The following is a 13,915-nucleotide window of genomic DNA, read 5'->3' as shown; positions in this document are numbered from 1 at the left end:
CTCCATAAGTTTTCTTACAATGTTCCAGGATTCAATCCATGATGACATGTTGCATTGACTTGTCATCTCTCCTCAGTTTCCTCCAATACATGACAGTTCCTCTGTCTGTTTTTCTTTGTCTTTCAAGATATTCATAGTTTTAAAGAGTACTAGTCAAATGTTCTGTAGAGTATCTTTAACTGTATCTGATGCTTTCACATGACGAGATTGAAGTTAAGCAGTTTTTGCAAAAATATCACCAAAGTGATGCTGGTCAAATGGTATCATTAATAAGGCAGGTGAGACATACATTGGTCTCTCTGGTCTGTTCTTCCCAGTCCTCATATTCTTCCTTTACGTTTAGTTTGGGCCCAGCACACATTCTTGCTCCTTCCCTAAAATATGTTTTAAAATATGTTCCTTTCCGTTTGTTACCATATATTTTCACCAGTGCTCTAAGTGGAAAGCTATTCTTTCCCCCCTACTCCTCCAAAAAGTAAGAATTGGTTTCCAGTGGCTGGCGCTGGACACAATAAATTAATCCTCCACCTACAGTACCAGCATCCCCTATGGGTGCTGGTTCTAGTCCTGGCTGCTCCTCTTCCATTCCAGCTCTCTGCTATAGCCTGGGAAAGCAGAAGATGGCCCAAGCCCTTGGGCCCCTGCACCCACTTGGGAGACCCAGAAGAAGCTCCTGGCAATTTACACAGCTCTGGCCATTGCAGGCATTTAGGGAGTGAACCAGCAGATGGAAGACCAGCAAAATGAAGAGCTAGTTTTTTGAAAAATAAACAAAATTGACACATTGTTGGCCCAACTAACCAAAAAATGGAGAGAGAAGAACCAAATCAATAAAATTAAGATGAAAAAGTAAATGTAACAAAACATAACAGAAATAAAAAGCATCATAAGAAACTATTACAAAGAACTGTATACCAACAAAGTGGAAAACCTAGAAGAAATGTAAACTGATCTAGGTTCACATAGAAAACCTAAACAGAACCATAAAAAGGTTTAAAATTGAATCAATAATAAAGATCCACCCAACAAAGAAAAGTCCAGGACGAGATGGCTTCACCATTGAATTCTACCAGACATTTGAAGAAGAACTAACTCTGATTCTTCTCAAGTTATTCAAAACAATTGAAATGTAGGGAATCCTCCCAAATTCTATCAAGTCAGAATCGCCTTAATTCTTAAGCCCAGAAAAGACACAACAACACAACAGAGAAACAGAACTACAGACCAATTTTCCTGATGAACATAGATGCAAAAATCCCCAATAAAATACTAGTTAATCGAATCCAACAACACATCAGAAAGATCAATAACCTAGATGAAGTTTTATCCCTGGCATACAGAGATGGTTCAACATTTGTAAATCAATCAATGTGATACATCACATTAACAAACTGCAGAACAAAAACATATGATTATCTTAATAGATACAGAGAAACTATTTGATAAAATACAAAATCTTTCATGATGAAAACTCCAAGTAAATTCTGTATAGAAGGAACTTTCCTCAATGCAATCAAGGCAATTTATGAGAAACACATGGCCAGCATCCTATTGAATGGAGAACTGGAACCAGACAAGGATGCGACTCTCATGATTGTTATTCAATATAGTCCTTAAGTTTTCAACCAGAGTCATTAGGAAAGAAAAAGATATCAAAGGGATTCAAATCATTAAAGAGGGATTCAAACTATCCCAATTTGCAAAACATATGATTTTAGATATAGCGGATACAGACGTCTCCATCAAGAGACTATAGGATCTCATAGAAGAGTTTGGTAAAGTAGCAGGATATAAAATCAATGCACAAAAAACAACATCCTTTGTATACACAGAAATTGCCATGGCTTAGAAAGAAATTCTAAGATCCATTTGATTCACAATAATTACAAAAATAAATTTAACCAAGAATGTCAAAGATCTCTATGATGAGAATTACAAAACATTAAATAAATAAATAGAAGATACAAAAAAAAAGAAAAAAAACTTTCATGTTCAGGGTTTGGAATAGTTAATATCATTAAAATTTCAATTCTTCAGAAAAAAATTTACAGATTCAATGCAATACCAATCAAAATACCAGACATTCTTCTTAGATATAGAAAAAAAATGCTGAAATTCATATGGTGGCTGAGGAGACTTAAAATAGCTGAAGAAATCTAATACATCAAAAACAAAGCCAGTGGCATCACAATACAAGATTTCAAGACATACTACAAGGCAGTTATAATCAAAATAGCCTGGTACTTGTACAAAAACAAATGGATAGACTAATGGAACAGAATGTAAACCCCAAAAATCAATCCAACCATCTACAACCAACTCATATTTGACAAAGGAACTAAAACTAATCGCTGGAGCAAGGACAGTCTCATTAACAAATGGTGCTGAGGAAACTGGATTTCCACATGCAGAAGTATGAAGAAGAACGCCTACCTTACACCTTATACTAAAATCCATTCAAAATGGATTAAAGACGTAAGTCTATGACTTGATACCATCAAATTATTAGAGAGCATTGGGGAAACCCTGCAAAACATTGGCACAGGCAGAGTTCTTGGAAAAGACCCCAGAGGCAAAGGCAATGAAAGCCAAAATTCATAAATGAAATTACATCAAATTAAGAAGCTTCTGTCCTGCAAAGGAACAGTCAGGAAAGTGAAGAGGCAACTGACAAAATGGGAGAAATCATTTGCAAACTATCTAACTGATAAAGGATTAATAACCAGAATATATAAAGAGATCACAAAACTCCACAACAACAAAACAAACAACCCAGTTAAGAAATGGGCAAAGGACATAAACATACATTTTTCAAGAAAGGAAATCCAAATGGCCAAGAGACACATGCAAAAATGCTGAGGATCACTAGCTGTCAGGGAAACGCAAATCAAAACCACAATGAAATTCCACCTCATTCCAGTTAGAATGGCTTTCATCCATCAATCAATAAACAACAAATGTTGGCAAGTATGTGAGGAAAAAGGTACCCTAATCCATTGTTTTGGAAATGTAACCTAGTAGAGCCACTATGGAAGCGAGTATGGAGGTATCTCAGAAATCTTAATATAGACCTACATGATCCAGCTATCCCACTCCTGGGAATTTACCCAAGGGAAATGAAATAAGCAAATAAAAAAAGTTACCTGCACCCTCATGTTTATCACAATTCAATTCATAATAACTAAGACCTGGAATCAAACTAAATGCACGTCAATTGAAGACTGAAAAAAGAAATTGTGGGATATGCACTGTATGGAATACTGCATAGAGGTAAAAATAAAAAATTAAATCTGGTCATTTACAACAAAATTGATGAATCTGGAAAACATCCTGCTTAGTGAAATAAGCCAGTCCCAAACGTACAAATACCATATGTTCTCCCTGATCTGTAATAGCTAACAGAGCCCTTAAAAGGAAACCTGTAGAAGTGAAATTGACACTTTGAGGAGCAATGACTTGAACAGCCCTTGTCTTGACTGTAAAGGAACAATTTTTTTCTTCTTCTTAATACCATTGGTTGATCACTTTATTTAACATAGAATTAATCATATGTGTATAAGTCAACTGAAAACAGATCCCAGTAAAAAATAAGAATGGGAATAATAGAGGGAGGAGGAAGTTTGTAACTGTAGAGCTGAATAGTTATGCATACATTTCTATAGACTTACCTCTAAGGGTACAGCTAAAAACTTGTCATGGGGCTCCAAATCCCATTAATATGGGTGGTAATAATGCCATCTTAAGTGTTAAAGTGATATTATGTTAAATTGATCATGTAGATAGGATTAAGTGTTCAAGGGATCATATATATATAAGATGAAGTGTCTGGTAATAACAATAGATAGAATGAAAAAGGTGAGAATGTTCCAACATGGGAAACAGTCTACACAGCAGACTCACAGCATGACAATCACTCTAAATCACACTCTGACCTCAGTGTCAACCCTTAAGGCATTCTGGTCTGGCTGAAAAGCATGTGCGAGCATTGCAGGCATGGAAAACCAATACACTGTGGCAAAAAATGTCCTACATGAAGATCTCTGTGAGTCAGACCCCAGTGGAAAGAGAGGTTCATCAAAGAAGGATGTACTTTTCTCTAAAGGGATGAGAGAACTTCCACCTTACTTATGGCCTTGTCTAAATACTGAAGGAGATTGTGGATTCAAAAGGTTCTCATAGCCTTGACAGCTCATGTAAAGAGCCTCGGGTGATTACTGACATCATACATAAGAGTTTTAATTGTTAAATTAACAACAAGAGTCACTGTGCACATATTCTCCATGCAGGACCTCTGTCCTCAATGAGTTATATTATGAGAATTAATTGTAAAACTTGTTCTCAAACTGTTTTTTACATTTTGTGTGCGTGTGCAAATTGTTGAAATCTTTACTTTCTATAGAGTTGGTCTTCTGTGCATAAAGTTAATTTAAAACAGATTTTAATGGAGAATGGGACTGATAATGGGAGAGGGAGGAGGAGGTTGGGTAGGAGTGCAGGTGAGAGGGTGAGTATGGGGGGAAGAATTCAGAAATTAGAATTATGTGGATAATTTTGTTCCTCTAATTTGTATTCATTAAATAAAAGGTTTCTTTGGACAAAAAAATTCATTGTTGATTTAATTTGCAATTCAATAACTAAAACGATGTTATAATTTTTGTATACTTATTTGTTACCACTGTTACTTCTTGAGGAGGTGTGGATTCAGATGTTTTGTGTATTTTCAAATTGTGTTAAATACTTTCTTAGATTTCATCTTAAATATTTAAAGATTTCATCTTTAAATATAAGTCTGTTATTAGATATATGTTGCATATATTTTTCCAAGTATGTGGCTGTTATTTCATTTTATTAACAGTATACCCCATAGTTTATTTTAATATAGTTCAACTTATCAAGTTACTTTCATGTATTGTATTTGGTGGCTTAGCTACAAACTCATCATTGAATCACAGCCATATAGATATTGACCAATGTTTTCCAGAATTTTTACAATCTTACATTTTATATTGAGGTATACTGTGCATTGATCTTTGTGAAAGGTCAAAATTTTGCATCCAGATGCACTTATTTGCAAAAATTCAAGTCTAATATTTTCTATTGTGGTTTAACAGACTAAGCTTTCTTCACTGAATCATCTTTGACCTGTTTCAAAAATCAGCGTTTTACAATAATTTGGGTCTGTTTCTGGATTCTTTATTCTGTCCCATTGATCTATGTGCATACTTTTTTCCAATACCAAATACTCTTAATTTGTATCTTTACACTAAGTTTTATATTGGGCAGCAAGAATCATCTAACTTTCCCATATTTTAAAATTTGCACTGACTATAATTGGCTTTCTGCATTTCTACATAAATTTCAGAGACAGTTTTGTTTTGCAAACAAAACTTGGACAGAGACTTCTATACTTATCTGGCTGCAATATTTCTATGTATTTTTCTATGTATTTCCTTCCTTCCTTCCTCCCTCCCTCCCTTCCTTCCTTCCTTCCTTCCTGCCTTCCTTCTTTCCTTCCTTCCTTTCCTTCTTCCTTCCTTTTCTTTCTCTCACTCTCTCCATATATATATATACATATATATATATTATACATATATCACTTTCATCTTAACCCAGTGAAGTTTGTCATTAAATGTCTGAACACAGAAGTCTTAACTTTGATAATTTCTAATTTGTATTTTTGTGTGTATGTATTGTGTTTTGTTATTTTACCTAAAACGTATTTCCCTAATCCAAGGTCATGAGAACTATATTGGTTTTTCCTAAAACTTCCCTAGTTGTAGGTTTTACATTTAATTTTATGATCCATTTTCAATTAAGCTTTGCTATAGCATAATGTATTGACTGAATGTTTTTCTGTTTCTCAGGGAAGTTCAAAAGGATGTCCCAGAATTTTTGGTTGAAAAGTTTACACCTTATGCATTAAGTGAAAATGCACTGTTGTCAAAATCAACTGATTATATATATGCAAATCTATTTCTGGGATCTCATCTGTTTTGTGTAATCATGTGAAAGGTCATTTTGCAAATATTTCATTGACTTGATTATATAAATTGGATCTGTGTTAAATGACTTATCATCAGAAACAATTCAAACTAGAAGACAGAGGAATAAAATATTTAAAATGTTGAAATTATAAATCCACCAAATATTTTATTTTATTAGTTGCATTTTTATTTTCTGTGATAAAATATTTTGAATTTACATTATAGTCAAAAGCTTATTGCTCCACTAAATAATGTGTTCAACAAATGAAACATAAAAACACCATAATTTAGCAGGAATATAAACGAGGGCTATTCACAATAATCTAATGAAAAGATGTCTATTTCACTCATAAAAGGTAAATTTTAAAATAGTCAAGATCATTAAAATTAAAACAGCAGATCATTCTTAACAATTATTTTGGTGAAGATATGAGTATACATATAATAAAATTAATTTTTATTGTATTACAGCTTTAGCAGTCTTAACCAATTTACAAGGTTAGGTACACCACAACAATTAAGATCTGAGACATTTCAATCACTGCAAAACATGCCTTCTTCTGGACCTTTATAGTAATAGCCTTAAAAATGAAAGAGAAGCAAATTCATACTCAGGAACGTATTCAGAAAAGGAAGGAAAATCTAGGACCAACAGACATGCAACAGAAGAAATGATAAAAGTAGCAACTTAGGGCCAAATATATTTTACTGGATGGAAAATCAGGATCAACAGTAAAAATTCAGAAATTAGATTTATGTGGATAATTCTGTTCCTCTATTTTGTAATTTCTTTAAAATACAGCAGGCATACCATTCTTAAAAATGCAAAATTTTATATCCACATTGGGAAACAATTTGACAGTTTTCTAAAAAATCAAACATATCTATTGCATATGACCCAGCAATACTATGCTTTGCCCCCCAAAAAGAGAAAATTATTTTAATATAAAACAGCATATCATTATTGACAACACCTTTAGTCCTAGTCTCTGAAAACACTAAAAAGAATAATATTTCTTCAAGTAGTAATGGATTATTAAAATGACATATTCATAATGTCATACTATTGGAACAAAAGGAACAAATTTTTGAAACACAGAAATAGGGATGACTCAGAAGTGCAGTTTTGTAAGTGGAAAGAGTCAGAAAGGAATAGACTGCATACTGAGTGATTTCATTAGTCAAACATTTTGAAAAGGGCCAATTTATAGGGGCTGAGAACAGATTAGTGGTTCCCATTGTTTATTCCAATAAACTACTAAATGATTTTTATGAATAAAAATCAGAGAATTCATTACCAGACAAGCTGTACTCTAAGAAATGTTTAAAGATATGCTTCACTTCAGATGCTGTTATTTTTAGCATTGGTAAGTAGGCACTCCTTCCTATGCTCAAACACTGGAATCTTTGCTTGCTACCCTGTCAGCTGGCATACAAACAAGAAGCCAGTAATTTTAAGATCGTTTTTTTTTTCTTTATTTTTTTGACAGGCAGAATTAGACAGTGAAAGAGAGAGAGAGAGAGAGAGGACTTCCCTCCGTTGGTCCCCCCCCCCCCCATTTTAAGTGAACAACTTGCAAACCTCAGGAGTGGAAAAACTCTAAGAATGCACAATTGTGAGAATTTGCAATCATCACAACTGTAGCTAAAGACTGTTGATGTCATTTGTCTGAAATATTTCAAAGCAGTATATATTTCAGAGCAGAAAATATAAAGAGCTTACCAAAAAACTGTCGTAGCACAATTTCTCCACCAATTTGTATGTGTCAAGCATTTAGCTAACCTTCCCTCTTGAAAAATGCAACAGAGTACCAGACACCATGTTTCACTATTTCTGTAAAGGTTCACAATAACAGTGGTTACAACTCAAGTATACAGTACCAGCAATGCAGCCCAGAGCTAGTTTATAAATTAAGCTTTTAATACCAAGTAAATAGCTTTCCACAAACATTAGTGCAAATGGAAATTTCTAAATGTGGGGAAAAACAAATGCAACTTCAATCTTCTGCTCTGCTTCTTCTGATCCACATATCATGCCTGGAAATTTGTGGGGGATTGGGCGTGCTGAACCTGCCCACTGCAAGATGTCGCCGGCTGTGCTGCTTTGTGCTGTAACCATGTCCAGTCAAAGGTGCAGTCACACGGGTCATTCAGGGTCTCAAAAAGACTGCGGAATAGCTGCCTCAGATAATTGTAATCCGGAGTTTCATCAAAGTGCAGTGCACGACAATATTTTAAGTATGTGGCAAACTCTGCTGGAAACCCCTCACATAAAACATCTACAGGAGTGGACATCTTCATTTTCATAACCTTTTCATTGCGTTGTTCCTTTGTGGTAGCCTTTATTCCTTGCCATGGCAATCTGCTTGTATTAAAATACATCAAAACATAACCTATTGACTCCATGTCATCTCGGCGACTGTGCTCAAAACCAAGATGAGCATTGATGCTAGCATATCGGGGAGTGCCAGTGAGGTATTTATATTCTATGCATGGTATGTGTTTCCTTGTACTACTGGATATATACATTTTGGCCAAACCAAAATCAACAAGGAATACTTTATTGCGGTGGCGCCCGGTACCAATAAGGAAGTTATGCGGCTTAATGTCTCTGTGTATGATGTTCTTTGTGTGAACGTATTCAATTCTACTGATCATCTGGTCAGCCAACATAAGAACAGTTTTTATGGTGAACTTCCGAGAACAGAAATTGAAGAGGTCTTCCAGGTTAGGTCCCAGAAGATCCATGACTAGGGCATTATAGTCTTTATCCTGACCGAGCCACCTTAAGCGGGGGATGCCAACCCCACCCTGCAGAAGCTTGTAGAATTTGCCCTCATATAATAACTGGGGATGCTTGGCATCCTGTGACTCTAGTTTCACTGCCACTTCCTCTCCATTGGTGATATTAACCGAGAGATAAACTACTCCGAAGGAGCCGGACCCGATCCTCCTTACCAGTCTGTATTTCTCTCCCACGATGAATCTGGACTCAGCACTGCTGAGGGTTGCCATCCTGACAGAAGATGGCGGCGGCAGCGGCGGCGGCTAAACGGCCAACACCTCTCAAAGGATGATTGAGGCCTCTGGCGTCATCTAAAGGCCAAGGCTATGGAGCAGGGCAGCGGAAAGCAAAGTAAAAAACCAAGCCCTTTCCCGCTGATTCAGGGCTCAAAATCAGCCAACCTAGACCCGATCACTGTGGCTCAGGTTTCTCTTGGCTTGGCCACCAAAGGTGAGGGATCAATTTCTAGGCTGGGCCACTTCTTTCTGGACAGCTGTGCTGCCTCACTTCTGTGGCAATATAGCCGGCTAGAAAGGTGCTCAGTGATTTCGGCTGGCAACACCACTGCTGCCACTGCCAGCAGCTCTGGCTCCACGGAATTCTCATTACTCTGTCTCCGCCGCCATCTTGTTACGCCAGTTCCAGCCAACAGAACAAGTCCCAGATGTTAAAAGTCGCGTCTTCCTAGTGCAGAGCATTGTGGGAAGGGGCTCGTGCCGGTATTTTTAAAAAGCACATTTATATTTTCTTTACAATTTTTAACGTACATATTTCAAACAAATGCTAAATTGAAAACAGCTCGCATTCCTCAATTGTTTCTAATGGTAATGTCTTACATAACTATAATATATTATAAAGCCCGAGAAATTGACGTTGACATAATATAGCTAATTAAGCTACAGATGTTACTTAGAGGTCACCAGTTTGTATGCATCCTGTGTATGTCTGTATTTGTATAATCACAACAATCAAGATAGATAACTTTCCAGAATTAATAGGAATTCCCTTGTGCCACATCCACGTAATTGCATCCCTTCTCCTAATCTGTTATAAATACTATTTTTCCATGGCTATAGTTTTGTCATAGTTTAATAGTAAGGAAGGTTTAATGGTAAGGAAGAGGATGTTAACAAGTTACTGTTAGGACTATCCAGTGTATCTCACTCTACAGAATGATCACCAACTATCCCTACATGGACATGACTGTAGCATGGAAATAAGAAAGTACTCTTTGAAGTGTATAGGAAGGACAGTTTCATATTACCCATGCCATTATTCCCCCAACCCTAGGTAGCACAGTATGGAGTGAGATACACACATGAGTGATGGGGTGAGAAATAATCAAGGGAAATAGCCAGACCCCAAAATTAGGACCATACCAGTTAAATGCAGTATCAGACAGGCCCCAAAGCCCACTGTTCCACTTCAGTTCCTAAAAAATGAGCCTGCAGTCCTGCTTCAGCACCAAGTACTCTCCTGTAGCACCTGGCTCAGGCCTGTGTGAAAGACAAGTCTCCAGACCAGGCAATTCAATAGCTCCAGGCTTCTAACCTGCCTCATTGCTGGGGTGGCTTATGCAATCCTAGTCATCGGGTTAGTACTGGAAGACTCAGCTTTCAGACTATCTTCTGTGGATATAATTCCAGACTCATAATACACCCAGCTAGTTCCTGCAGCCTCAGCGATCAGGTGCAACCCAGCACAATTTCAGCACTTTTGGCCTCAAATACCAGGTAGGAAACTATAGACACCAGCTGCAAGTCTGCTTAGTCCCAAACCATTCTCCATGGCTCCACCCTCAAGGCCAGCTCTGATGGGAACCTGCTTCAGCAGACCCATGGTCCAAGCCTATGATAGTATTCCCCACTGCTTGTCTGGTGCTCATGGACTCAGATTCCAGGACCATGCCAGGGCACACAAGTCCAAGGCCTGGACAGTATTACTGGTGCAGAGCTTTCCCAGACAGAGTCATTCTACAGAGTCTGGAATCAGTCCTTATTTCTTCAAATGTGTGGCCATCAACATATGGCAAAAATAAAGGTAAGGACACAAGAAGATATGACATCACCAACAGAGCCCAATAATCCAGTACCTACCACCAAAGAAATGGAGATAAAACAACTGCCTTAGATAGAATTCCAATGAATTGTTTTAGGATAGCTCAGTAAATTTCAAGAAAATATATAGAAACAAGAGAAACAATTCAATTATATCAGGAAGTCAAATGAACCAAATGAGAAATTTAACAGAGTTTAAAATTTTGGAGAGAACTATAAAGTATATGATCTTTTAAGTTTTATTTTATCTCATCAAATTGCCTTACCATTCACCAAAATTGTTGTGTGTATCAGTCTCCAATTCCATTTTATTGATGAATACTGCTACTTGTTTGGATATATTAAAGTTTGTTTAACCATTCACCTATTGAAAGTCATGTGGCTTGTTTATAATTTTGGCTATTACAATAAAGTTTCCATAAATATTCATATTTAGGCTTTTGTATGGATATAAATTTTCTTTTCTCTAGAACAAATTTACAGAAGTGAAACTTCTGAGTCATGTGGCAATTGCAAGTTTATAGGATATTGTATAATGAAGTAACAAAATTGTTTTTCAGGATAGCCTTGCTATTTTGTATTCTCAGCAGTAATCTATGATATAACCAGTTTCTTTCCATCCTTTCCAGCTTTTCCTGCTTTCAGGATTTTTTACTTCTGTTATTCTGATAGATGTAGAGAGGTATATCCTTGTGGTTTTGATTTCTGTTTCTCTAAATGCTAATTATTTTAAACATATCTTTCATGTGCTTATTGATCATCCTTGCATCTATTCTAATCAAGTTAAAACCTTTCAAGTTTTTGAATATTTACTAGAGTTCCTGTTTTTATTGCTGTATTTAGAAAGACAGTTTTTCATTAGTTTTTGTTATCATTTCTCCTTCATTTTCACCAAAAACATTCATTTGGGTGTTTTGCACATCTACAATTATTTCATGTGTAAGCATTCAGATCAAATAAATTTGATAAAAACTTGAGGGAAATATCAGAGCTCTTATGGCTTTGAGAAATCTATGATTTATATGCATATTTGGTTTCCATAAACACACCAATATATAAATAGGTAAGTATGTGTGTAATTGTGTGTCCATGTAAAATCTTTTGTTTTGCTCCTTTAGTAGGACTCTGCTTCAAACACTTGTATCAAAGGAAAGCAGGTGATTTGACTATTGACTTATAAAATGAGAAAGGTCTCTTAGTAAGACAACCAATCAAAACTCTGTCAGCATTGGTATTCATATGTAACCAAATTTGTGCCTTTTATAAACACAAGGGAAAGATTTATTAATGATAATTGTGGAGCTTCTATAAATAAGGAAAAATATTATTTTGTGTTAAGTGGCTACATAGAATTTTTTTTGGAAAAAGTTCAATCAGAAAGTCAAACAATGTACTCATGATATTGCTATAATTGCAGGGTGGAGTAGCCATTCACCAATGCTGTATCAGAAAGGGTTGGATTGAGATTACAAAAAGAACCAATATAATTCTTACTATTGATCTACATAGAAGAGCAAATGTTGCATGTTGATTTGTACCACTATAATTAAAATTAGGCTCAAATTTGCAGAAAAATATTGATGTTTACATTATATATCATAGACTGGAAATATGCCTTCCATTTCAGTCATGCTAAATCTTCAAAATTAAATAGGCTTTATAACAAAATGAAACTGAGTACTAATGAGAAGGGTAAATGTTTCACCATTTTACCTGTTTCATCAGATTAAAGGTTGTTCATCAAAATCTTAAATAGTAATGCAAAGAATATGAACCTGGAATTATTAGTAGACATAAAGGATTTGTTCACTAGGAGTGTTTACAAATAATCAACCTCAAGTGGGAGCCGCTCAGAGGAGTTTTATTTACCTGTGAAAAGTAAAGGAGAAAATGAGAAGATAGTGTTCCCTAAAGAAACTGCCTCTCCAAAGCATTTTGCTAGGGATTATATAATAAGTGTTAAGGGAGTGTCCAGGATGTGAACAGGGAGCAGGTGAGCAGGATGGCCCTTCCTGCTCAAGATACATACATCTTCATAGTTTGTGTGTTCAAATTATCTTACTCAAGCTGGTATCTTGAACATATCTTCATTTGTAGAGGTCTGGCATTATCTTAGTACAATCTTGAAAGATCCCTCCTTCAGTATTCTGTGAAAACTAAGTTTGAGGAAATAAACTGTTTTAGATTTTCTGCCCATGTTCCTGCAAATCCTTCTTGCCTAAAGCCTACCCTCTGGATTATAGAATTCATATATCTGTGGATTGGATTCAAATCCTGTTTCCACAGAATCTGTCAGCAATTTAGTCCTTAAGCTTTATTTTACTCAACTGTACACTTGGGAACATAATAAATCCTGAAATTATTGTAAGAACTATAAAATGTTTGTAAATATTTCTATGTTATTACAAATAGCTATGTTAATACATTGTAACCTGCTATGGTATGAAAAGAAAATGCCGCTGAATGCCTCCAGATGCTTAAACATCAAAGTCATAAGTAAAGGTACTAAGAGGGAGGGAACTTAAAAAATTCTGGTGTTTAGAAGGGAAGCCTAGTAGTAAGACCTTAGGTCATTGGAGACATGCCCTTGGAAGGCGATTCTTGCTAAAGGATTGTCTGTAAAAGCCTAAGCCTGTGCAAGCTGTTGTCTGCTTCCTGTCTTGCTTTGTGATCCTTTCTCCACAGGAACCCTACAATTGCCGCCCATTACTCTGATCAGACACCAAATCAACAAGGCCACCCAATCTTGGACTTGACCTTCCAAAGTTCTGGGTTAAATAAATATGTAATCTTTGTAAGTTTGTTATCTCAAATACTTAGTCATGGTAACAAAAACTGACAAATATATACAATGTTCTCCCATTTTAATAAATACAATGCACCTGTATATTCTGGTGCAAATAGGCATTTAAGTGAAACTGTAGGATCATAGAATTTACCTGTTGCAGTGCTTCATAAAATATTTGCAAATTTTTACCTATATTCTCATCAACATTTTCTGAGTTCCTCTTCATATATGTTTTTGCCAACTTTTGGTATTTTCATATTTTAATATCTATGCAGTTATATTACATGTGAATTTATAATTC

At 35.8% G+C, this 13,915-nt stretch overlaps 1 pseudogene; it reads right to left on the bottom strand.

Moving 5' to 3' along the window:
- Positions 1-7,582: 7,582 nt before the first annotated feature.
- Positions 7,583-9,418, bottom strand: LOC100350853 (casein kinase I pseudogene; annotated as a pseudogene).
- Positions 9,419-13,915: the final 4,497 nt, after the last annotated feature.

Source organism: Oryctolagus cuniculus, chromosome X, assembly GCF_051225735.1.
Source record: "Oryctolagus cuniculus isolate XC-2025 breed Fujian yellow rabbit chromosome X, ASM5122573v1, whole genome shotgun sequence".
Lineage (NCBI taxonomy): Eukaryota > Metazoa > Chordata > Mammalia > Lagomorpha > Leporidae > Oryctolagus > Oryctolagus cuniculus.
Note: the sequence above shows the minus strand (reverse complement) of the source record. Positions and strands in the feature narration are given on the sequence as shown.